The sequence below is a fragment of the Lagopus leucura genome, unplaced genomic scaffold (genome assembly GCF_019238085.1).
Source record: "Lagopus leucura isolate 7727_CA_CO unplaced genomic scaffold, USGS_WTPT01 Super-Scaffold_73, whole genome shotgun sequence".
NCBI classification, from domain to species: Eukaryota; Metazoa; Chordata; class Aves; order Galliformes; family Phasianidae; genus Lagopus; species Lagopus leucura.
The window spans coordinates 47425758-47448510 of NW_024962252.1; the positions used below are offsets into that span (position 1 = coordinate 47425758).

At 40.7% G+C, this 22753-nt stretch overlaps 1 protein-coding gene across 10 annotated transcripts in view; it reads left to right on the forward strand.

The window, feature by feature from the left end:
- Positions 1 to 15894: 15894 nt before the first annotated feature.
- The window catches only part of EYA4 (EYA transcriptional coactivator and phosphatase 4), a 153479-nt gene continuing 146620 nt past the window's right edge, over positions 15895 to 22753 (forward strand). For 7 of the 10 annotated variants that reach the window (XM_042889280.1, XM_042889239.1, XM_042889234.1 and 4 more), the window contains exon 1: positions 15895 to 16011. The gene's annotated coding sequence lies outside the window, so the exon portion shown is untranslated. Of the gene's footprint in view, positions 16012 to 17072; positions 17417 to 18883; positions 18951 to 22753 lie in introns of those variants that run through there. The other 3 variants (XM_042889259.1, XM_042889249.1, XM_042889271.1) reach the window with 3 other exon arrangements.

A 22753-nucleotide genomic window follows, 5' to 3' on the forward strand; every position in this document is an offset into this window, starting at 1 on the left:
TATTACATAAAAACAAATTCAAAACTTCTGTACAGGCTGAAAAGCATCATGGAACTTCAATATCCATAACCCTGGGAATGATTAATTCACCACATGAAAAATTAGATTAAACCAACTATTATATCTGTTGAATGCTTTCAAGAGTTTTTTTCACATTAAAAAATTATGAGTTGCTTCATTTAAAAGGCTTTAAAAGGATTTTTAATGAGACTGTTTAAGGGAAATTTAATGGTAGAAAGCCAAACTTCAATATGAAAATTTTAAGATGTATCTTTAGCAGTATTTGGAGAAATACATAATGAATTTGATGAATCCCTTACTGGATCATATGCAATAGGAAGAAGATGGTTGAGTTACATGTAAATCAACATTTCTTCCATAATTTGTATTTTTGAATGTCTGTCTGCTTACCCTAACACACATCCAATATTGTACTTAAAGCTGGAGAAAAGTGTACCTGGACTGGATCTAACAAGAGTAAGATTCAGTTCTCTTGATTTTTCTGAATACTTTTTTAACCTATTGATCAAGGTCATTCCTTTGTCAGGCTGTTAAGAAATAACACTACACCATCAGGAATATTTCTTTGAATGGATTGGCAGTCATTGCAGTGATGATATAAAGAACCAAAGCTAATCTGCTCATTCACACCTCTTTTCAGACTCACTGGACCAAATGTGTTGGTCTCTTTGAATCTATGTCTAAACTGGAGGAATTAGGGTTGCTTTTGAACTCACTTGTTCAACTTATTTCTGGCTGTACTGAAACCTTAGAGCAGATCAATATCTATGCCTAGGCATGCATAGGTGCCTCAGTTTCTCCTGGAAGAAAACTCTGATTCAAACCTAATGACTATGTTTCCAGTGACTTATTCCTGCTGCCGGGACAAAAACAGATTAGAATTCTCGATATCCTTGTTATTGCATGTGTAATTTTGCAGTCTACTGAATACTTGGCTACTACACCATCTTGATTCCAGAGATTTTCAAAATGGACAAGATTTGCTTCTTTAGCCCATTTTTACAACAAAGTATTAAGATTTCTGAGGGCTGTACATTCCCTGCTTGTAGTTTATGTTTTGTCCTACTCATTTCTGATAACAGATCAAAGTAATCCTCAGAGTAGTGGATGCTTAAATTGAGGGTTCTGAGTCTTCTGTATTTGGAATTCATAAGATAGAGACAAAAATGCTTCTCCAGACCTGGGGGACTTCTATTCTCCTTGCAGAAAAAAGAAAAGATGTAGAAAGAAGGAGGATGAAATAAGCGATAAAATAAGACATGTGTGATATATCCAGCTTTGAAAATGTCCCGGTTTCAGCTGAGACAGTGTTAATAGTACACAGATGTTTTGGTTGTTACTGGGTGTAGAGAGTACAACCAGGGCTGGGTTGGGCTGTTGAGCAAGGAAGAGTCACCACCATGATGCCACAGGGCATGGCAGAGCCAGGACAGCTGACCTGAATTAGGCAAGAGGTTATTTCACACCATGGGATGTGATGCAGAAAGCTATAAAGCTGTGGAGAGTTGGCTAGAGGTTGGCTACTGCTTGGGGACTGGCTGAGCAGCAGTTGGTTGTTGGTGAGGCATTGCACTTCTTGTGTGGTGTCAGCTGGTAAGCAGCTGTATTGTCAACAGGTGGTAATTTTTTGTGTGTATATATGCATATATAGTTAGTATTGTATTTTTGTTCCCATTTTCCTTTTCTGTTCTAGTAAATAGTTTTTATAATGACCCATGAGGTTTTTTTCCTCCAGTTCTCTCCTTCACCCCACTTGGGGAGAAATGAGAGAACATCTGTGTGATGCCGAGATGCCTTCTGAGTTAAACCACAACAGCAAATTTGGGCTGGCACAGTTTAGCACTTGAAGGACCAAGTTGTAGATTGTGATGGTCTTCTAAATTTTGTTTTAAATTTAAATGTTTTATGTAAATGAACTAAAAATAGTCTTTTTCAATGCAGTTAAGATTTCAAGAAATACAATAATTTGGGTTATAGCACTCATTTTTAGTCAGAATCAAAATCAGTTTCATAAAAAAACAAAGCAACTTGGTGCTGGCAATGATGAGGGTGCAAGAGCAGTGTGACTTGAGATCCCATTTTCAGTAGGAGTTATTTAGACAAGCTTTTTATTGTTGAGGGAGGGTTATTTTGTTGCAGCTCCAGAACCATGAGTTTAAATTATACTGAAGACAGTCTTCCAGTTTCTCAAGGTAAATAGGTACCTCCTCATTTGGACTGAAGAACCATAGTACAACTGTCACTAGCTCCTTAAGTCTCTTGTGTGCTACTGATCACACGAGCTACTTTGACAATTTAAGCTCCATGGGCAGGCTTATGGTGCTTTGAAAAACTAGCAAACAAAGCCTAGCTTAAAAATTAACACAGAACAGTCATGTTTTTATTTCCGCTTTCTCCTTCCATCCTCTGCTCTCATTCTTCAATACCTTTATGCTCTTTTCTCCATCCTTCAAACAGTATACAAGATGAATGGAGGCAAGTGCCTGAAGTTTCATGAGGCATCTCCTATGGATGACTTCTAATTTCAAGAGCTGTGCCATTAGTGTCTTCTCTACCTCAAAGGAGGTGTGTGAGAAGAATAATGAAGAGGCCTTTTATCATCTGTCACTTGAACTAGGAAAACAAAGAGGCATATAAGTTTGCAAACAGCAGCAAAGTTTTCCTTATTCATCTCCAGTATAATCGTGGGATGATCAAAGAGTCTGACCTTCCTTTATCTAAGAGGGTGATTACTTCAGTTATATGCTTTCAGCAGAAATGGAGATCTGTCACACATAGGAGCTATCTACCTCTTCTAGAAATTAAGCACACTACATGTGGCTCAAGCCATAAAGTGCTGGCTGGTTTATTTGTTAAGATTACTATTTTATTTGATTTTTTTTTTTTTACCCTTGTGACTTATTTAATATATTTATTCTTGATTTGAGAATAAAAAATCCTACTTATTGTTAGCAAGGGACACAACATATTGCAAAAAATGTTGTCAGACAGGAGCACATGTTTTCTTCCAGCTACTGGAATGGATGGATTTCACCTAGGGAAGTACTTCAATTAGCCTCTGTTTGTTTTCCTATACACTTAAATATGCAGATCTATGGCAAGGTTTTCCTATCCACTAGATGAACAAAGAACACTGAATATAGCAGTCCACCCTTGATTGATATGCATTTTATTCCCCAAATCCAGCCAAGTTTGTAAGTCTTTATTTCTTTCCTAAAGTAGTGTTAACTTGAGTTGTATAAGTTTTTGTGGTAAATATGAAGCTTTAGTAGAGAAAGACAGCACTTGTGTATCATGTTTAGCACCAATTTGTCTTCCTCAACTGGAACATCTCATTTTGCCTGTGGAGACTTAAATGAAGCCTCTGCTTTTTCCTTCTTTAAACATCTTTCCCCACGACTCATGCAATGTGTTACATCATTCTGATGGGAGACAAGAGGATTCTTTTCAGAGCTTGTCAGTGCTGCTCTTTAATTAGTCAGAAAAACTATTGCAGAGTGACAGCAATATTCCCAAAGCCCAGCTACAGCAGCAGGTAAGATGAGACCCAAAGGTAGAAATCAACTTCTGATTTTCAGTATAATATTGCTAGATGCTAATCACCACAAATCATGGAAAGAGTAGTGCTGTTCCTGTAATTTTTTTCTTTCTTTTTTTAAAATTTAAATTAGTCTTCTAATGCTGCAAACTTAGTTTACTCTTACAGTAGTTTTACTGCAACTATAATCACCATACAGAGTAAAACAACCACTGTACCTGAAGATGTTACAAAGTTTCATTTATTTTACATATTTATGATTCTCTTCTTCCTTTTTTTTTTTTTTTTTTTTTTGTTTGTTTGTTTGTTTCACTTTTTCCATGTGTTTTCCATATAGATAGCACTGATAATTTGTGAAAGTGCTAAGGCAGATAATTGCTTATGACTCCTGTGGAGCTGGAAGAAGTCTCACTGACAACATTCAACACCTGCTTCTTCTGTAAATAAAATGTATTTACAGTCTTATGACAAGAGGTACCCGGATGACCAAATCTCTGTGCCTTCGAAAGAGTCCACTGAGCTCAGACTATGCGTGGTTTCTTGAAAAACACAATTCCTGCTTTATTTCCACAGGTTTTTGTTTTGTTTTGTAAAATAGTGTTGGAGATATTTGTCTTTTATGATTTATGATTTTAGGTTGGTTTGGATGGGTGTATGCTCCGCTGGGTGAAACACTGGCTGGATGGCTGGGCCCAAAAAGTTGTGGTCAGTGGAAGTTAATGCAATTGGAGGTTTGTCCCCCAGGGCTTTGTACTGGGGCCTCTTCTATTTAACATCTTCATTGATGATCCTGATGAGGGGATTGAGTGCACCCTCAGTAAGTTTGCAGATGACACCAAGCTGGGAGGGAATGTTGATCTGTGTGAAAGGAGAAGGGCACTACAGAACGACTTGGACAGACTGGATCGATGGGCCAAGGTTAATTGTTTGAGTTTCAATAGCGCCAAGTGTCAGGTCCTGCATTTTGGTCACAACAACCCCAGACAACCTACAGACTTGGGGAGGAATGGCTGGAAAGCTGCCTGATGGAAAGGGATCTTGGTGTACTGATGGACAGTTGGCTGAATATGAGCCAGCAGTGTGCCCAGGTGGCCAAGAAGGCCAATGGCATCCTGGCTTGTATCAGGAATGGTGTGGTGAGCAGGACTAGGGAAGTCATCCTGCCCCTGTACTCGGCATTGGTGAGGCCTCACCTTGAGTACTGTGTTCAGTTTTGGGCACATCAGTACAGAAAGGACATTGAGGTGCTGGAGCAGGTCCAAAGAAGGGCAACAAGGCTTGTGAAGAGCTTGGAAAATCAGCCCTATGAGGAGAAGCTGAAGGAACTGGGGCTGTTCGGTCTGGGGCAAAGGAGGCTGAGGGGAGACCTTTTTGCTCTCTTCCAATATCTGAAAGGTGCTTACAGCGAGAGTGGGGTTGGTCTTTTCTCACTGGTGACAAGTGACAGGATGAGGGGAAATGGCCTTAAGTTACATCAAGGTAAGTTTAGGTTGGATATCAGGAAACACTTTACAGAAAGGGTGGTTAAGCACTGGAATAGGCTCCCCAGGAAGGTGATTGAGTCACCATCCCTGGATGTGTTTAAAAACCATTTGGTTATGATGCTCAAGGACATGATTTAGTAGAGGTTGTTAGGGTAGTATGGTTAGGTTGTGGTTGGACTTGATGATCTTTAATCTGAGCAATGCTATGATTCTATGTAAGAAGTAAACTTTAACTGACTGATGCCAGGGAAATATCAGAAAATTTTTAAGTATTAGCAAAATGCACCTTTACTATTATGACTGTATGAATGGAGTTATTTTATAACATGAATTGAATATTGCAGAATTATAACTATAAAACCTAGATAAAAGCAACGGAAGATGAACTGGTGGTTCTTGAGGCTAAATTAAGGCATGGAGAATGGTGCCTTAATATTAAATAAAATTATATTAAATTGAAATTATTAATAAATTACCTACTAATCTGCCTCAAATCTTAATTTAGTTGTAGATATGTATTTTTTTAATTAGAGAATTGTAATATGGGCAGTAAATATTTCAGACACTTGTGTACAAACTACAGATGTGGTATTTGTCATATAAATATATGTATGGGCTCACTTTAAACAGGGCATGATCACAAGTGGGAAAAATATGGACCAATGTCAACACCTTGTTGTCTCAACATTATAAATGTCACCAAACTCAGCTGTTACAAGAGTGCAATTCATTCTTTCATTGACATTTCTTAGAGCTGATGATACAGGCTGCAGCTATTGTGGAACCTCAGAATTCAGATCAAGAAATCTTTCCAACTGCAGATCATATTTAAGCTTCTTGAGAGGCCTGCTCTTCCACAACTAAAATCGTAAGGATTTGCATCGCTGTGCACTTTCCAAAGTTAAAACTAGATACATTATTTTTCTTTTCTTACTCAAACTTCCATTAGAATACTGATAACATTAGGAAAAAAGGAAACCCATCTGCATGCATTTTGAAAAGTTCTTTTGCAGTTCTTCTGATGAAGCCAGCTTTCTCCAGAGGGAACCAGTGGCACTTGTCTTTTCTTACTGCCACTTTCTTGTATGCTATGTCAGTATTTCTTTGCTTTTCCAGATTTCTGTACTTGAGAATAATCCTTGAAACAAACCTTATGACAGACTGAAACCTTTTTGATTTTATGACAATGTTACCTTACCAGTGCCTGGCCCTGCTAGAAATCCTGTTTGTTACTTTTCATTTTCAACTGTGATACTGAAGAGGATAGGTTTCTCAATAGTGAGAATAGTAACCACTTTCAGTCTGCTGATCCCTTGGTTTTGTCATTCTTTAAACTCTCTACTACATGCAGACAATCTGGCACAAGAACATTCTTTCTTTGTAACTTGCTGTATGATATCTATGTTATTACCATTCATCTTCAGAAATGAAAGTATGAATGTGGGGAAAATACTTCTGTCACATCACCTGCAAGGTACACAGAACCTGGTAGAGCAAAGAAAGGGCTTCAGCACTGCCCACTTTAGTGGGCAAGTCACCCCTAACTTTAATTAGCCACATATTAATATAAGTAACAAAGCATCTCCTTTTTCTGCTCTATGGTAATATGAAGCCATGACACCCTGTACTTGGGCATCTTAACCATGGTATGTGTTGCCTAAGATACAGAACTATTCCTTTATTAATTCTTTTTTTTTTTTTTCCCAGTAAGTAAGATAAAACTAGATCCGTAGTATGGTGAGGTTATTTTCTTGCCAATTTGCAAAATTGAAAACTAAGGAAAATTGTCAAACATTAGAAAATGAAAAATGTTGAACTATTTTTTTTTTTTTTTTCAAACATTGAGTAAATTGTCTGTACCTTATGCATTATTCACAAGCTGAGAGCAGTAAAACTGTTATTATGCATTGCACAATTACATAGGTACTGTGCATCTCTACTACCCAATCTGAAGCTCATTTATCAACAACCACCCTTGTATAAACAATCCACGGAGTAACCTGACTTGTTTTCACTTGTTATTGATGATCTTTCAAAACTCAGAAATTGCCTCCTCTTCCATTTCCTACCACTGAATTCTTAGGTAATCACCTCATCAATAGTTCTCAACAAAAATAATTGTTTCCAGAACAAAACTCTCCCCGGATTTTAGGCCACGTAAATTGGTCCCTCTCTGAGCTTCGAAAGTGTGAATAGTAAAAATAATATATATATAAAAAAAAAAAAAGTTCAGTATATGGATATGCTTTTATTAAGTCAGAAGTGAAGAAAAGTTTTCCCAGAACAGGATATGGGGCAGGGAAAATGAAACACAGGCTGTCACCTTTTAGGATATGTTTTTTTAAAAATTTTTTATTTTTTATTTCTGACATGAAATTCAACCATGAGTTTCATTTTCACAGCAGCACAAGCCCTTCCAATGCTAATAAGATACATTCACAGCCAATACCAAGTGTAGTCAACTAATACAAAAGGTGAAGGGGAAGAGAGTATTACATATTTTTCAACAAGAGGTTACACCATAAGACAAAGAGTAGGAATTGCTCTTTCCCCTCTGGTCCACATCCTGCAGGCCACTTTCCTATTTCCTCTCTTCTTCAATATCACAGCTCTGATTTCAGAACATCTTTGCTATAATAACCACTTGTGAGTCTCAGAAACAACGTAGGAGCTGTGATGTAACCTATGCCATTTGGTTTTATGAAAAAAAAAAATATATATATATATATATTTTTTTTTTTTTTGTAGGAAAAGAAATACATAATGGGAAATGAATGTGAAGAGAAGTAATTATTTTCCTTGATTCCCCTCTGGCTATTATGATAACCCATGTTCAGACCTGCTTTGGAGACCATTGTTCAAAATGTCCTCTACCTGTCCTGAAACCGCTGCTGCCCAGCTGTAACCTAATGAATAGATGAAGAAAAAGATGCACATGTACTGTTGTGTCAATACTCAATGCTTTCACACACAGGGATATATCTGACTTGGGCTCTTCTCCACAGAAAGTAGAACTGAGAACAAGTTCAAGCTCTACTTGGGAAAACTGGATGGCTGCTGCTCAGGAGATCTCATAGCCTGTGACTTGTGAACAGTGTTCAGTTAGTTGAAACAAGGCCACAAAACTTTAAATAGTTTCACACTAATATCTTCTTACCTTGCTTATAATTCTCAGCTTGTGGTTTGAGAGAGTGCCTCAAGCTATTAGTTGCTTTTCTACAGTATGTCCAAGTTCCATCATGCATATAGTTCTGTACATGGTGATAATGCCCACTCTGAAGCTCCAGAGATGCATCGAGGTATGTTCTGGTTAATGATAAAGCAAAAGTCCTTCCTTCCTGTGGAAACTTTGACTTCAGCAGGTGAATGTGCTACAGGGAATTGTATCAGTAACTTGTTTACATGGGGCTAACTTGCAAGATCTCTGGGGCATGGACTGTGTCTGCCTGTGTGTTTGCAGAGTGCAAAAAGACTAAAACATATGCTTCCTAAGTAAATGTTTATCAATAACCAAATGTAAACATGGTAACTACACAACATGTTTATCACTTCAGAGACAGAAAGAAACAAACTTACCTTTTGCTGGGTGCCTTAATATTTCACTGCATAAGGGGTGATTTAATGCTGTTAAATCACTGCCCTCAGGATTAGTTCAGAGACATATAAAACCCAGACCTTTACAACTACTGTTTAAATGTCTTTAAGGTTATCTAGACAGCTTATTTATACTTGATATCAACAAGATTCAGGATGAAATCCTCAGAGAAACTAACACCTGAAAAGTTTGACCAGGAACATCCAAACACTAGATAACTTCATAGTAGTTTTTGAAAAAGAATTGTAACGATCTCTAAGTGCTCTGCACTGCTTTCTGCCTATTACCATACTTTGAGTGCTGAAAATAAACTAGCAGCTTAAATCAATATTATATTTTTGGAGCTCTAACATATAAGTTCAGAAAAATCTGAAGACTTTGAATAGAACACTTTAATGGTGGAAAGGAACTTGTGCTTTGAAATAAAACAGGTTTTTCTGAAAACACAATTTAACATCTTTTTTTTTTTTTTTTTTTTTTTTGAATCTCTGCTTTTAATTTTATACTTTTTCTATGTTTCCTTCCTCTATTGCACACCACCTGCAAATAAATGAGTGAAATTGCCTTCGCTTCATTTAATCTTATACTACTAGGAGAATTGAATTCAATCATGTTTCTGGAAGAAACAAAGTTATTTTTAGTGTAACAGTAATGTATAATGTCATTTGTAGCGTCATTTGGCAATTATGTTTTTACTTCTACATAAGATGTGAAAAAGCTCATGGCCAATTACGCTTTACTGAACGATATGTTATTACATTATAATGCAATACAGCAACAATATGATGTTACAGCACAGTAAAAAATTCTTGCCATGAATTTGTGTTTGAGTTTATTGCAAAACGAGCTCAATCCTGCTGACAATGAAACCGATGAATGTTTTGCCATTGATTTCACTGTAAACCCCAGCGTGCTTGATAACTGACTAATAAATACCAGTGCTCACTTTTACAGATAATTTGTAATTAGTGACTATTCTGAGAGATTCTATCATGTCTTTGGTTTATACTACCTGTACACGTGAGCAAAGCTATTTTCAGATGCTGCAGTGGATGGTGATAATGCTGCAGTGTATGGCTATAAGCCATAGGAAGGGATAGGCAGGGAGGGAGGGGCAGTGGAGTGGCTCTCTATGTAAGAGAGTGTTGCACTGTTGTTGAGCTTGGGGCTGGCAATGATAAGGTTGTGTCTTTATGGGTTAGGATCAGGGGGAGGGCCAACATGATGGACATCCTGGTGGGGGGTCTGTTATGGACCCCCTAACCAAGATGAGAAGATGGATGAGGCATTCTATGTGCAGCTGTCAGAAGCTGAGTGATTGGCAGCCCTTGTTCTCATGGGATATTTCAACTTCCCTGATATATACCGGAAATATAATACAGTACAGAATTAGCAGTTCAGAAGATTTCTAGAGTGTGTGAAAGACAACTTCCTGATGCACTGTATAAGAGAGTCTACCAGGGGAGGTGCTTCACTAGACCTGCTGTAACAAACAGAGGATTGGTGAGAGATGTGGAGGTCAGGAGTTGTCTTGGACAGAGCAACCATGAAATAGTAGAGTTCTCTATTCTTGCTGAAGTCCGGAAGGCAGGCAGCAAAACTACTGTCTTTAACTTCTGGAGGGTGAACTTTGAACTATTCAGGACACTGAAGAGAGGGTCTCTTGGGATTCAGTCCTGAAGGGAAAAGGGGTCCAGGAAGGCAGTTTGCTCCTCAAGAAGGAAGTCTTAGAGGTGCTGGAGCAGGCAGTTCCCCTGTCCCATAAAATGAACCAGCAGGGAAGAATACTGGCTTGGATAAACTTTTTATGAGATTCTAGCTGAAAAAGAGAGTCTACTTTCTGTGGGAGAAGGGACTGGCAACTCAGGGAGAGTACAAAGATGTTGTTAGGATATGTGGGGAGAAAATTAGAGGGGCAAAAGCCATGTTTGAACTCAACCTGGCCACTGTGGTAAAATAGAACAAAAAAATGGACCTGGAAATGCTGATTGATGCTCACCTGAATGTGAGCAAGCAGCATGCCCAGGTAGACAATTGTATCCTGGCTTGTACCAGAAGTAATATGGCCAGCTTGAGCAGGGAGGTGATCATCCCCCTTTTCTCAGCTCTGGTGAGGCCACACTTTGAGTACTGTGTTCAGTTTTTGGTCTCTCACTACAAGAAAGACATCGAGGTCTTAGAGTGTGTCCCAAGAGGGAACAACAAAGCTGGTGAGGGGTCCTGAGCACAAATCTTATGAGCAGAGGCTGAGGGAACTGGGATTGTTTAGTCTGGAGAAGAAGAAGTTCAGAGAAGACCTTACTGCTCTCTACAAAGATCTGAAAGAAGATTGGCCTTTTCTTCCACATAACCAGTGGTAAGACTAAAGGGAATGTCCTCAAATTGTACCTTGGGAAGTTCAGGTTGGGTACTGGGAAAAACGTCTTCTCCAAATGAGTGGTCAGGTGCTGGAATCAGCTGCCCAGGGACATGGTTGATTCGCCATCCCTCGAAGTATTCAATAAGCATTTAGATGTTGTACTAAGGGATATGCTTTAGTGGGGAAATAGTGGTGGTAGGAGAATGGTTGGACTAGAAAAATCTTGGAATTCTTTTCCAACTTTGATGATTCTGTGATTCTGATTCAAGAAGCTGGATTTCATATCTCACTGATTGATCAGTCCTGAAGGGAAAAGGGGTCTAGGAAGCCTGTTTCCAGAATATGAGGATGCCTTCAATAGATTTACAGAAATAGAGCAGTGGCCGTATCAAAATTACTCTGTTGTAAATGTATATAAACAAGCAAAAAGAATTCCTAAAAGATGGATGAAAATTCCTACAAGTAAACAGAGAGGAAGGAAACTACATTAAATATGAAAGTGATTAAAAAGCAAATATAAGGGAATTACACTGAGCAGCAGAACTAGTATTTAATGAAGCAGATTTAAATGTTCACATTTTCATAAACACGCAAGGATAGCTCTTTGTTTTATCTGCAACAAAATGAAACAAGGCTTGGCTGCCAGAAGAATCAGGGATGGATTCAGAGCATGCTTATGGCCTTCTGCGTGCTGACACTCTATAGGGGCCAGGTTCCCTTGGGCTCAGAAGCTCAGCCTCTGCGGCAGCAGCCTGATAGTGCAGTCCTGAATGGATCTGAGAGTGACTCTCAGAATGCATCTGTGCTTGGAAATGGTCTGGGAAATAGTTGTCCCCCTTTTCTGAGGCTATCTGCCACGGCATTGTTGCTCTAAGATGAAAACTCTCATTATAACCTAAATTAAATGGCTTCTCTAGACACAGCACCAGATCCTTGGCTGCTCCAACACCCTAAACTGCACCAGAGTGTTTTTCAGGGGAACACTAACTGGTGAGTGTAAAGCAGTGCCAAGAACCAAGCTAGCAAAATTGTGTACTAGCTCTGATTAGTGCAGCTGTAGTTTTGATGTACCACAGGAAATGGAAGGTGTGATCCATCATGAAAAGAAATAGCTCAGCCTCTTTTTTTTTTTTTTTTTTTTTTCTGGGTAAACTGCATACATTTCATCTGTGAAACTCCCATGAAACGTGAAGGAATGGTGTCTTGCTGCAGGGAGAGAATGAGACCCTCCCAGAAAGAAAAGAAAGATCCTGGTATAATTGCAGGATGGAAACTGAAATTGTTATGCACACTTTATTCTACACACACAGCCAAATGAAAAATTTTGCACCTATCCAGCTTAATTTCAAGTAAACGTTAAAGACAGAGCATGCAGAAACTTCAGTGGGACCTGTGTCTGTGCACGGGATGCAGAGCAGAGCCCTCTCCTGGTAAGCACTGGAGATAACTGAGGCCACCCCTGGCACTGTGTTTGGCACTATCCACAGCACATATCTATGTGATGAAGTATTGAACGTAGGCACTCAAAATAAAATATTAGAAAAGCTCTGCTATTTGGAGCCATGGAACCTTATGATTGAGGTCAGGTTTGTTTGGATTAAAAAAAAATACGGAAATCTAAATAACACTTAAACGATGGCGTACTTGAAAACTGAAACCGAAAAATAAGTTATATAACATACTTAAAGGCACAGTTGGCACTTTGGCTCACAATGAGTAGCCAGTTGTAACCTGCTTTTGAACCCACAGCTGAACCCTGGATGTTGAATTACTGAAAAGGGTGGGTCACTTTCTTTATAAACTTGAAATCTGATAACCATGGCAAAATAACCTTTATTCATTCTTTCTTTTTATGATTATAAAGCCATGAAACACCAAATAATAACCTTAAGTATACAGATCAACAAACTTAGTCTAATTAACACACTTGTGGATCTCATACTTGATCCTGAAAATAAGCAGCCGCATTTCATTCAAAGCCCTGCTTTTGTAAAACAAAATTCAGAACAGGTAGATCAGCAAGATGAGACATATGGTAGGCACTTCAGTAAATCATAGTAATGATCCTCTATCAAAATAGTAACAGTCGCTCAGTTTTCTTAGAATATCTAAGTATAATCCTGTGCTCAAATAATAAGGACAACCAATCAAACAAAATTCCCCTTTTATTACTGAGATGCAACCCAGAAAAGTACATTAGATTCACTTCAAATTGTTTATAAAGATTCTAAAATGCCTTCTGTTTGCAGTAATATACACAGACATAGTAATCTGGAACCATACTACTTATGACTTATTAGATTTCACCAGGTAAGGACGGTAGGCCCTTTAGAAATTGCATGGAAGACCTCTAAGGGAATTCCAAGATACTATGCAAATGGATATTTGTGCAACATTCTTCTGCTGACTCAGTACTGAACCAGCACAAAGTATATATGATCACAGTGCTGTCTTTATGTAAGAGGTATAACCAAGGATACCAAACACTTGGTGGTCATTAAACCCTATGGCACTTTTTGCAAGTGTAGGAGTGCCTGGCCAAATACCAATCTAGATAATTACATCCTGCCTACTTACATTCTCTACATGTTGCTTTAAATGGATAAGGTATTATTCTTCTATTCTTGTGTAAAAGTGGATCCTACAGCCCTTCCTTGGGCACCGTTAGGACTATTTCTAGCATGACCTTCTCCGTGCAGGGCTCTATATGGTCACACAGAGTCAGTTATAAGAGCCAGTGGATTGCACTAGATTTTGGACTTACAGCCCACTGAGATCACTTCCACTAAGCACTGAAACTTACTTCAGCCCAACAACGCCAACATAACCAAAATCATCATCTAATTACTACCTGGCAGTATTTTACTATAAAATTGTAAAATTAGAGTTCTGTTATGAGTCCTGTACAGGACTTTCTTCAGTGCACCTGCCAAAGGACCGTTAGTTTTGAGCATGATCCTGCCCCTCTCTCTGAAATCAACAGCAAAACAACGAAGTGGTTCAAAGGCAGCAAGGCCAGGCTCCTGCCTGGGAGATGTGTCCTAGGTTTGTACTATGGACCATTCTCCCATCCCTCCCCAGTCTGAAACCTGTTACACTGAATGAAAATCATACATAATCTTTTTAAGTCAGCTGTCCTTATATTTTAAGAGTGGATGCAACACATGGTTAAAAGTTTGCTTTAAAGTGATATGTCTATTAAAACAAGCCAGGTTACTGGGTGTCTGTTCTCTGGAACCGGAATTTGCTTCATTGAAGTAAGGTGGAAGGAATCCAGACTTCAGAAAACCTTCATGGCCATGTTCAAGAGCCTCATCTCAGGATTGTGCTGCATAAAAAAGTCCTCTTGAAAGGAGCAGGCTGTTAGCACGTGCTCCTGCAGAAGGAGTCTATTAGCAAGATGGGTGCTGGCAGGAGCCACAGCCGGTGGCTCTGTCGATTGCAATTACTTTCTGCAAATCTGACTTGCCAGTTGCTCTCTAAGCTTTCAATTTCAAACCTCACTTCATTTTTCTGGCTTGTCCTACACTATGTCAATTTGAAGGTTGGCTTTTGGGGGCTTTTTGAGTTTAAATGTTTTTCTAGCTGTATTTGTGTAGGTCAAAGAGTTTTCCACGTCTGTTCTCTTTCTAAGTGGCGACTCTCCCAAGACAGCAAATACAGGGTTTTTATAGACTTGTTTTCATGAGGATTTAGTCATCTTAAGTCTGAAATTATTTAGTAGAAAGATGGCCCTGTTAGTACAATTCACTGAATGTAAATTATGAAATTCAAAGGCAGACAGCTTCAGTTATGCAGGATGCAAAATTGAGCAAATGGAAGATAGGAAGGAAAGAATCTTCAGGAATCTGTGATTTTTCCCTCTTTTCACGTGATTTACTGACCTCAAAAGCTTGTGACATTCAGCACTTCCAAAGATCAAGACACTTCTCCGAACACAGCTGGTGTTCTCTCCAGCTGTAGGGCCTAACTTTTCACTCTGCTTCTGAATTTTTGACTTAAGCCCTTGGAAGAACTGAATTACGTGACAGACAGAGGGTGATGCAACTGATTGAAGAACAGCCAGCCTATCTACCCAGTGAAATCCAGAAGAGGTGATACGCGGTTAATGGTAAGAGTGTGAAAAGTGACTTGGCAATTAGGGTTCTTCCTCCCCTTACCCCCAGGAGGTAGCAAAGAGAGACAAGCACAAAAGCGCTTAGTTTTAGACAGGACTTTCTCTCCATCCTCGCTGATGAGCTTGGGAGGAAGGGAACAAATGCAACTGGTAAAAGGGTACAAAATCAGGTCCTCCTCTGTACAGAGCTTGATCGGTCCCATAAACAACCGACCTTCCCCTAAAGTCAGAGCTGCTTTACAGTGGGGGTTCATTCTAGAACAAACAAATGGGACCGTGTGGGACCTGTAGTGCCAAAAGGGTCAGTGCTGAGGGCTGAACCTTCCCGTGCCTTCTGACCCTTTCCTCCTATGCTCTCACCGCCGCTCCGGCAGCTGCCCGGCACAGTAAAGGTGCGGGTCTGGCCGGGGGCAGCGGGGCGAGCAGGGCGCTGGAGCGGCTGTAGGGCAGTGCTGGGGCAGCGCAGGCGTGCAGAGCAGCGCTGCCTTCCGCACTGCTCGCCCCGCACTTCCCCGCTCCGGGCAGCGACCTTTTCGGGAGGGAGGGGGTTACCTTTCCTTAGCCCCGTTCCTCGCCAGGGAAACTTTCTGTGCGAGAGGCGACTAGTGCGCTCGCTGAAGTGCGAAGGGTGCTTGGCTTCCCCCGTACCAGCCTCCTTCTCCTCCTCCTCCGTCTGCCCCCCCCCTCGAGTCTCCCCTCCCTGACTGCTCTGAGTAGCGCTTTATTTGTGTGTGGGGAGAAAGGGGGTGGGGGGGGAGGGGGGAAACTTGTAGAGGGGATGTCCCGATTTTGCCAGAGGAACGGTGCAAAAAGGGAAACTCGGCTCGGAGAGGGGACGAGAATAAATAAATAAGGAGCGGCCATAAAATCAAGGTAGCGGCGTATCCCGGCGGCGAGGTGAGTGTCTCTCTTCCCTCCCGCGCCTCTCGCAGAGGTAGAGGAAAACGGTTCCCCGCCGCCTGTGCGTGTGGTCTTGCGGGTGTGTAGGGCTATTTAGCGTTGTTTTCTTGTTAGTCCGATGACAAAAAAATATATTGCTATGAACCAAGCTTGATGGGAAGGACCGGCAGAGCCTTCCGCACGGGGCAGAGTCGAGTGTTCACCACGGCACCACGCGAGTTTAGTTTAAAAAAAAAAAAAAAATCGCTCCCGGGGCTTTTTGCAGCGCTATGTGCCTCTGCCCAGCTGACAGCCCGTCCCGCTCTGCCCTCGCCCCTCTTCGACCGACTGCTTCGGCCGGGCCAAGATGGGGCCGGGCGCCGGCTGCCCCGCATTGTTCCCGGCGTACGCCTCCTGCCCGCCCCCGCCGCGGCGGAAAGCGGGGGCGAGGGGGCACCCGGCGGCGCTCGGGAGTGCTGCCGGCCCCGGGCCGAGGGGCTCTGCAGGGCGGGACGCAGCCCTCGGCAGAACCGTCCGCCGCCGCCGGGGAAGTCGAGTCCCGAGGCGAGCACAGCCCGGCGGGGCGAGCCGCAGCTCTCCGGCCCGTGGCCCTGGTGTCGGAGGGGAGCCGGGCAGCGGCTGTCTCTTGGTTTCGCTCCTTGCCGTTTCCTCCCCCGAGGGATCCCTCCCTCCCCCATCTCCCAGTTTGTTTTTCTTGCGGCTTCTAGGCAGACAAAACGGAGTTTTCGGGCTCCCCGTCCCCCTGTGTTCTTCGGCCCGGCGCGGGGTTCCGTCACGGGGTTCCGTCACGGGGCCCCATGTTTTGGTCTGAAAGCAGTTCCACGTGGGGAAAAGTCCGAGTGCGTGCGTGCACTTGATCCGCGCCAAGGTAACAGGATTCTCCGCGCTCAAACCCAGCGGGCTGCCGACCATCAGTTCTCCACCCGGTTGTCACCGCGGGCGGAGGACCCGCGGCGGGGAGCAGCCCGCACTCACCCCGGGTTGTGCCCGTGGCGATTTGCCCCGAAAAGCTAGAAGGTCCCTTGGCAACGCCGCTGCCAATCAGCCTTTGGCATCTAAAGTTTCATCTGCGTTCGCGAAACGGCTGTTGAGAGCCAGGGAGGTGCGCGGCTGCTGCCCTCCCGTTATCCCGGGGCCGGGCTGAGCGCAGCGCCTGGAGGTACGGCGGTGTCAGGGCGGTGTGACATGCCCGGCGGCTGCACCCACACGAGAGGCGCAGTACCGACCCGGGAGCGCCTCGGCTGATCCGAACTGCGGCGTGAAATCGTGCTAGAACAGTAAGGAACCCGGATTTTCGGTGCGCTGAGGGTTTGTTTACGTGTGTGGGACAGCAGAAAGGAATTGCGAAGACCAGAAAGTGCGTCCGGGATAAACTGATCAGCTGTGTAGGGGCGCGTACAAAGTAAGCATCTTCTCTTGTACGAGGTGTAAATATCACGTTGGGTCTGACCTCAGTATTTATTTGTTATTTGAAGAGAGCGCTTTGCGTTAAAGCCGTGGTTATATCATTGTTTTATTTACTTAACGCTCAAAAAGGGTTTTCCTGAAATTGCCTCTGCTTTGACTCTTTTCTGCTGGTGTTTCAGAACGCTGCCGAATAAGAAATGTTTGCATACTTACAAAATGTATCGTACTTTGAATAAGTGGAGACACAGGCTGACATTTCTCTCTCTTCTCCCTTTCTGTTTTGACGTCTGGCATTATTTGGGCTCCATCTGAACCGGATCGCTCTGTTTTCTTTTGAAAATTCTGCTATTTATGTTACAAAATGGTCTTCAGACTAACTTAATAAAACTAAGAGAGGAATGTGTTGACTAACCTTTCATGTGCTCTTGTTCAGGTAATGCATATGCAGTTATAAGTAGTTACATGTATGTGGTTGCGTTCCTAAAAAACGTAGTGGAAGGTTACTCCTTTCAGGATTTGTGTGCGTTAATGGCTTTGCAACCCTGTGCAATAGAAATCTATTCTGCCTCATGGATAATGCCAATGCATTAGATGAATTCTAAACAAGGAATTTCATAGGTAAGAAACTGGTGGGTTCGCAGTTAATTGCAGTTCCCAGTTAAAATGTTTCAAAAGGGACAACTAGAAATACGGCTATAGATAGTATCCTGTTGCATATTTTTAGCCTCTGATGCAAGCTTTGAGAGCTACTGTTTAAACTTTGTGACTTTCATATGTTGTGTTCTACTTCTTAGTCCTAGAATCAACCAATGTTAAGCATTGGAATTTGGTATGGGAAAAGTACCTGGCTCCTTGGTGAGCTGCTGGTGGTGCATGATGTTCAGTACAAGTGTTAAAATGCAAGCTACTTCTTCCTCTATGAAATATGAAGGCTAATTCGGAAAGAAGAAAGAAATTCCTGGAGTTTCCGTCAAACTCTGTGGGATGTAACTATTAACTTCTTATGTGTTATCTTTTTCTTTCTTGAAAGTAAGCGTTTTATGAACTCGAGGTAGAACAGGTCTCCATTTTTACAAGGAGAGTTTATTCAGCATACTTCTATATTGCAGCTGCTGATCATATTTCATAGAGCTGTTAAAGCACTTAAAACCTAAAATTAGGTACTGTCTGGTAGTAAATATTTCAGATCACTCCTTGATGAAATAAATAAAGTGGGCTTTAAAAAAAAAAAGACATTTTGAAATCTATCATTGAACAAAAGTAATCTGGCTTCACTTTTATTTGGAATCGTAACTATAATCCAAATCACTGTTCTCAACAGTGTGCTTTTTTTCTTTTTTTCTTTTTTTTTTTTTTTCCCCATTACTACACTCTTACGGTAAATTTATACCAACTTTATTTGATATCATAGCACAGTACTTTGTTCAAGTGATGTTTACTGCAGAGATGCTTATATTAACAGGTATTGGATTAACTTCAAGCATACCCGTGCTTCCTGTGAGTATCTGTATGATGCCAAGAACTGAAATGTAAGTTCCAGTGTTTCCTGGTGTGAGTGTTGCTTTCAGTTGCAGAAGCTGTACACTTACTTCTTTCCCCAGATTTGAGATGAATTAATTCACAGATTACTAATTTTTTTTTCTCATTTGTTTTGCTCCCCCCCCCCCCCTTATTAGTAGTTTTTTATTTGTCTTTCATTTGAATATAGGAATTGGTTTACTTATTCACTGCCATTCATTTTTAGTGTTGTCAGGATTGGCAAGAAGGATGCAAGCGGAGAGGCATCAGGCAAACAAACATCTGTCACTTTATCACATCTTTTTTATAAAGCTTTATAAGAGTTCAGCACTAAATCAGGTCTGGTAGCTGAAGCTTTGACTGTCTGAAGTACTGCTTTGTATTTGAGAACCCAATGTGAACATTACCATCTAACATACATAGATACACATTATAAATCTCCTTGCCATTTTTCATGACAAAAGCAGTTTTTGTGTTGTGCAAGTGGAAGAAAAGTTTCGATAGTTCTACCTCAGTTATGAGGCTTACAAATAAACTTTTAACATGTGACATTAAATTAATATGTGATGTTTTCCATTTTTAGCTTTAAATATTCTGTAAATCTGCGTCCAACTTAACCTTTTCTGTCATTGAAAAGCGCTAATTGATCTTGCTGGCCCTGACATAATGGTATAGTTTGATATTTGAAACCTTTCAGCTTTGGCATGGCCCTTTAATCACCCCTGAGATTTCAGGGCATAGTTCTGCTGAAGGCATAAACTGCTCCTCTTTTTAAAAGTAAATAAAAATGGTTATTAAAAATAAATTCTCTTTCTTTTAAAGTCAGTAGATATTTTAACTGCCAAAGCTCCACACCTTACAATATACATCAAAAGCTTTCCATTTTACTCGTACATATTAGATGACGTTTGAGATGTTTTTGTACAGAAATCAGATTTTTTTTTAATCAAATAATTTTTTGACTGAGTCCACCTGCGTGGACCATTCCGTGTTGCACTGTTACCAAATCCATCGTGAAGTCTGAAGCGTTTAAAGGAACTTGGATGCACTTTGCAGTGCAACAGCTCAGATACAGAGGGTGCTTATCTGTCAAGTCAAGACTAAAATCTATTTGAAAGGGCAATAAAACTTACAGTTGTAGTCCACATTGTAGGCTCAGTACTGCCAGGAAGATTCCTCTTGGGATGCCTGCATTACAGGACCCTGGTGAAAAAATATTTTAAAGCGGTTTCTTTTTGTCTCAGAGCCTGAGAAATGTGGCAGATAGGTGGCCCACCTTTTGTTTTAATGCTGAACAGCAAAATTACTTTGATTGATTGTCCTCTATCAGAATGCATCACTGGGCAGTCTCACTCACAGGGCTGCCTGTATGCTGGGCATCAGATTTTCAAACAAAATGTCAAATGCTAATGACTCTTTGAGGAATACTAGCATTTAAGCATTTTATTCTCAATTTGTTTAGAATTTCTTCATGATAAGGGAAGATTGTCATGAGAAGTGATTACCGTCAGAACTTTCTGTGACCCATATGTCACTAAGATTATATACACTTTGTCTTAAGCTGCTGGGCTCAGATACCAGACACTATGTTTTCAATTCATTACCACGAATTTGAAAAGCTGGATTTTTTGAGGTTTTGTGGACCTAGATTCTTGCAAGTGTCTGTGTCCCTCTCCTAGAGTAAAACAAATCACGGGCGATTTTCCCTTAGCAGCTATCCACAGAAGTACAGGACAATGAGTAACGTGTAGCATTGTTTAATTGTGTGTAATTGAAGTGCTCTGAAGACCAGAGTCAGTCTGGGCTGTGAGTACTGTCTCTGCTCTGGGGTTGCCTCCCATTGTGCCTGAACTGTACAGTTTGACTGATCTGGAGCAGCAAACTGCAAAAAGACCTCCTGAGGCAACCTGCAAGACGTTCACGTACAGGAGACTAAGTCTCCTATAGGTGATAAATTTTTACTTACTTATTTAAGTTAATACGTACTAGGTTTTTGGGCAACATTAAAATTTACTACTATTGTGACATAGCCTAGTATAAGTTGACGTTTTCAGCAGTGTAAAGAATTACTGCTGGTTTTTTATTTTTATTTTTATTTTTTTTTTAAATCTGATACATATAGCAAGTAAGTATTCTGCTCTTGACACATATAATGAAACCACAAAAACCTTAACACATTAACATACCACAGCGACTCTGATTTAGCCCACAAAAGTAAAAGAAATACAGAGCTGAGTTTGCAACTTTTCAAATAATTCTCCTCTATGACTGTATGTATATAGCTATTGAAATCAATGCTGGTGCATGAGGTAATTGGAAACTTAGCTTGATGTTTTGTGCCAGATCTTTTGCTGTTGCAAATTGGAGTAGGAATGTTGAAATTATTGGAGCGGTCTCATGTTATGCCAGATGAGTATCTAGTCTGCTATTCTTAGAGCAGCCTGTTATTTTTTCAGGTATTGTAGTATCCTTTGTGTGCACGAGATCAAAAGTGTGGAGGGGTAATCCTTCAGTACAAAACAGAGCAGGGTTAAATAAAAATGTCAAAATCGTGCATTCATGTTTTCTTCCTTTTTAAGACATTTTCATGCTCCTGTGCTAGAATATATATTTTTATTATAAAATTTTTATAGCATTTTATAAATGACCTCAATGATAGCTTTTACATTAATTGTATTCCTGAAAGTGATTCTGTTGGAAATGTTGTCAGTCGACTGCATGCTTTCAGTTCCTTTTAGGCAACTTTGTTGCTTGTGGAAGTGAACAGCCAGGTTGTGTTTACTCAGGGACATTTCATGAATGCTAAGTCTATTCAAGGAGAGGTGTGAAGTCAGTTTAACATATTAAATCCCACCTGGACGGTCCTTTTTTATTTACTGCAGTATATTCCCAGAGAACTACAGAAAATGAATGTCACCATACTCCCATGTGAGAATGGCTAAATAAGACTTGATATGCTTCAGCCTATGCATACTGACATCACGCTGTATGTGAGGTCTTTCTTCCAAGTCTCCCGAGTGTCCCAGTGCAGACATGGTTTCACAAAAACAGGCATGGCTCAGACAGATTATGCATGTTTCCCCTGCCAAGTTCTAGCAATGCAGCTCAGACACAGCCTAATGGTCCTGTTCTGGTCTTCTTAATGCAGAGAGTTAGGGAGCTGGAAAGTAACAGGGCCGAACAGTACAAAGGTTTTACAAACAGAGTAATGATATTCTGGGAAAGAGTCTCCAAAATAAAATTTTCAGGTTACCCTGAGGCAAGATTTGGAACTGTGGTAGGTTTCCAAATTGGAAAAATCAAAATGCTTTTCCATTGAGCCTCCTATTTTTTATGTGCTTTATGTCCTTTTCTCTCTTTCTCTCTTTCTCTCTTTCTCTCTTTCTCCCTCCCTCCCTTCCTTCCCCTAACCTAGTGTGATAGAAGGAGCTGCTGTAACCCTCACGTTAATTTGGTTCAGTTGATTTCCATGCTGTGAAGCAATTTTTGTGTTCAAAGAACCATCTGAATGCTGATCTCACCATGCAGAAGTTTTGCAATGAGAGGAATAGCATCTTTCAGCTTAACAGCCAACTGTGTATTTCCTAGACATTTCTGGTAGCCATTTAGATATGACTTGAATTGTTTTCCAATTCTCTGATTAAACTATAGCCTATTATCTCCAAGATCTAGCTGAGTAGTCAGCAGATTTTTGGCTTAACAGATACGAGACAGAAGTTTAATCCTGTATAGCTGTTAAGAAACTACCCTGCTTCTTTGAGTCTTACATCTACATTCAGGAAGTCCATGGTTTGAACTGTAGCTCAAGTGATGC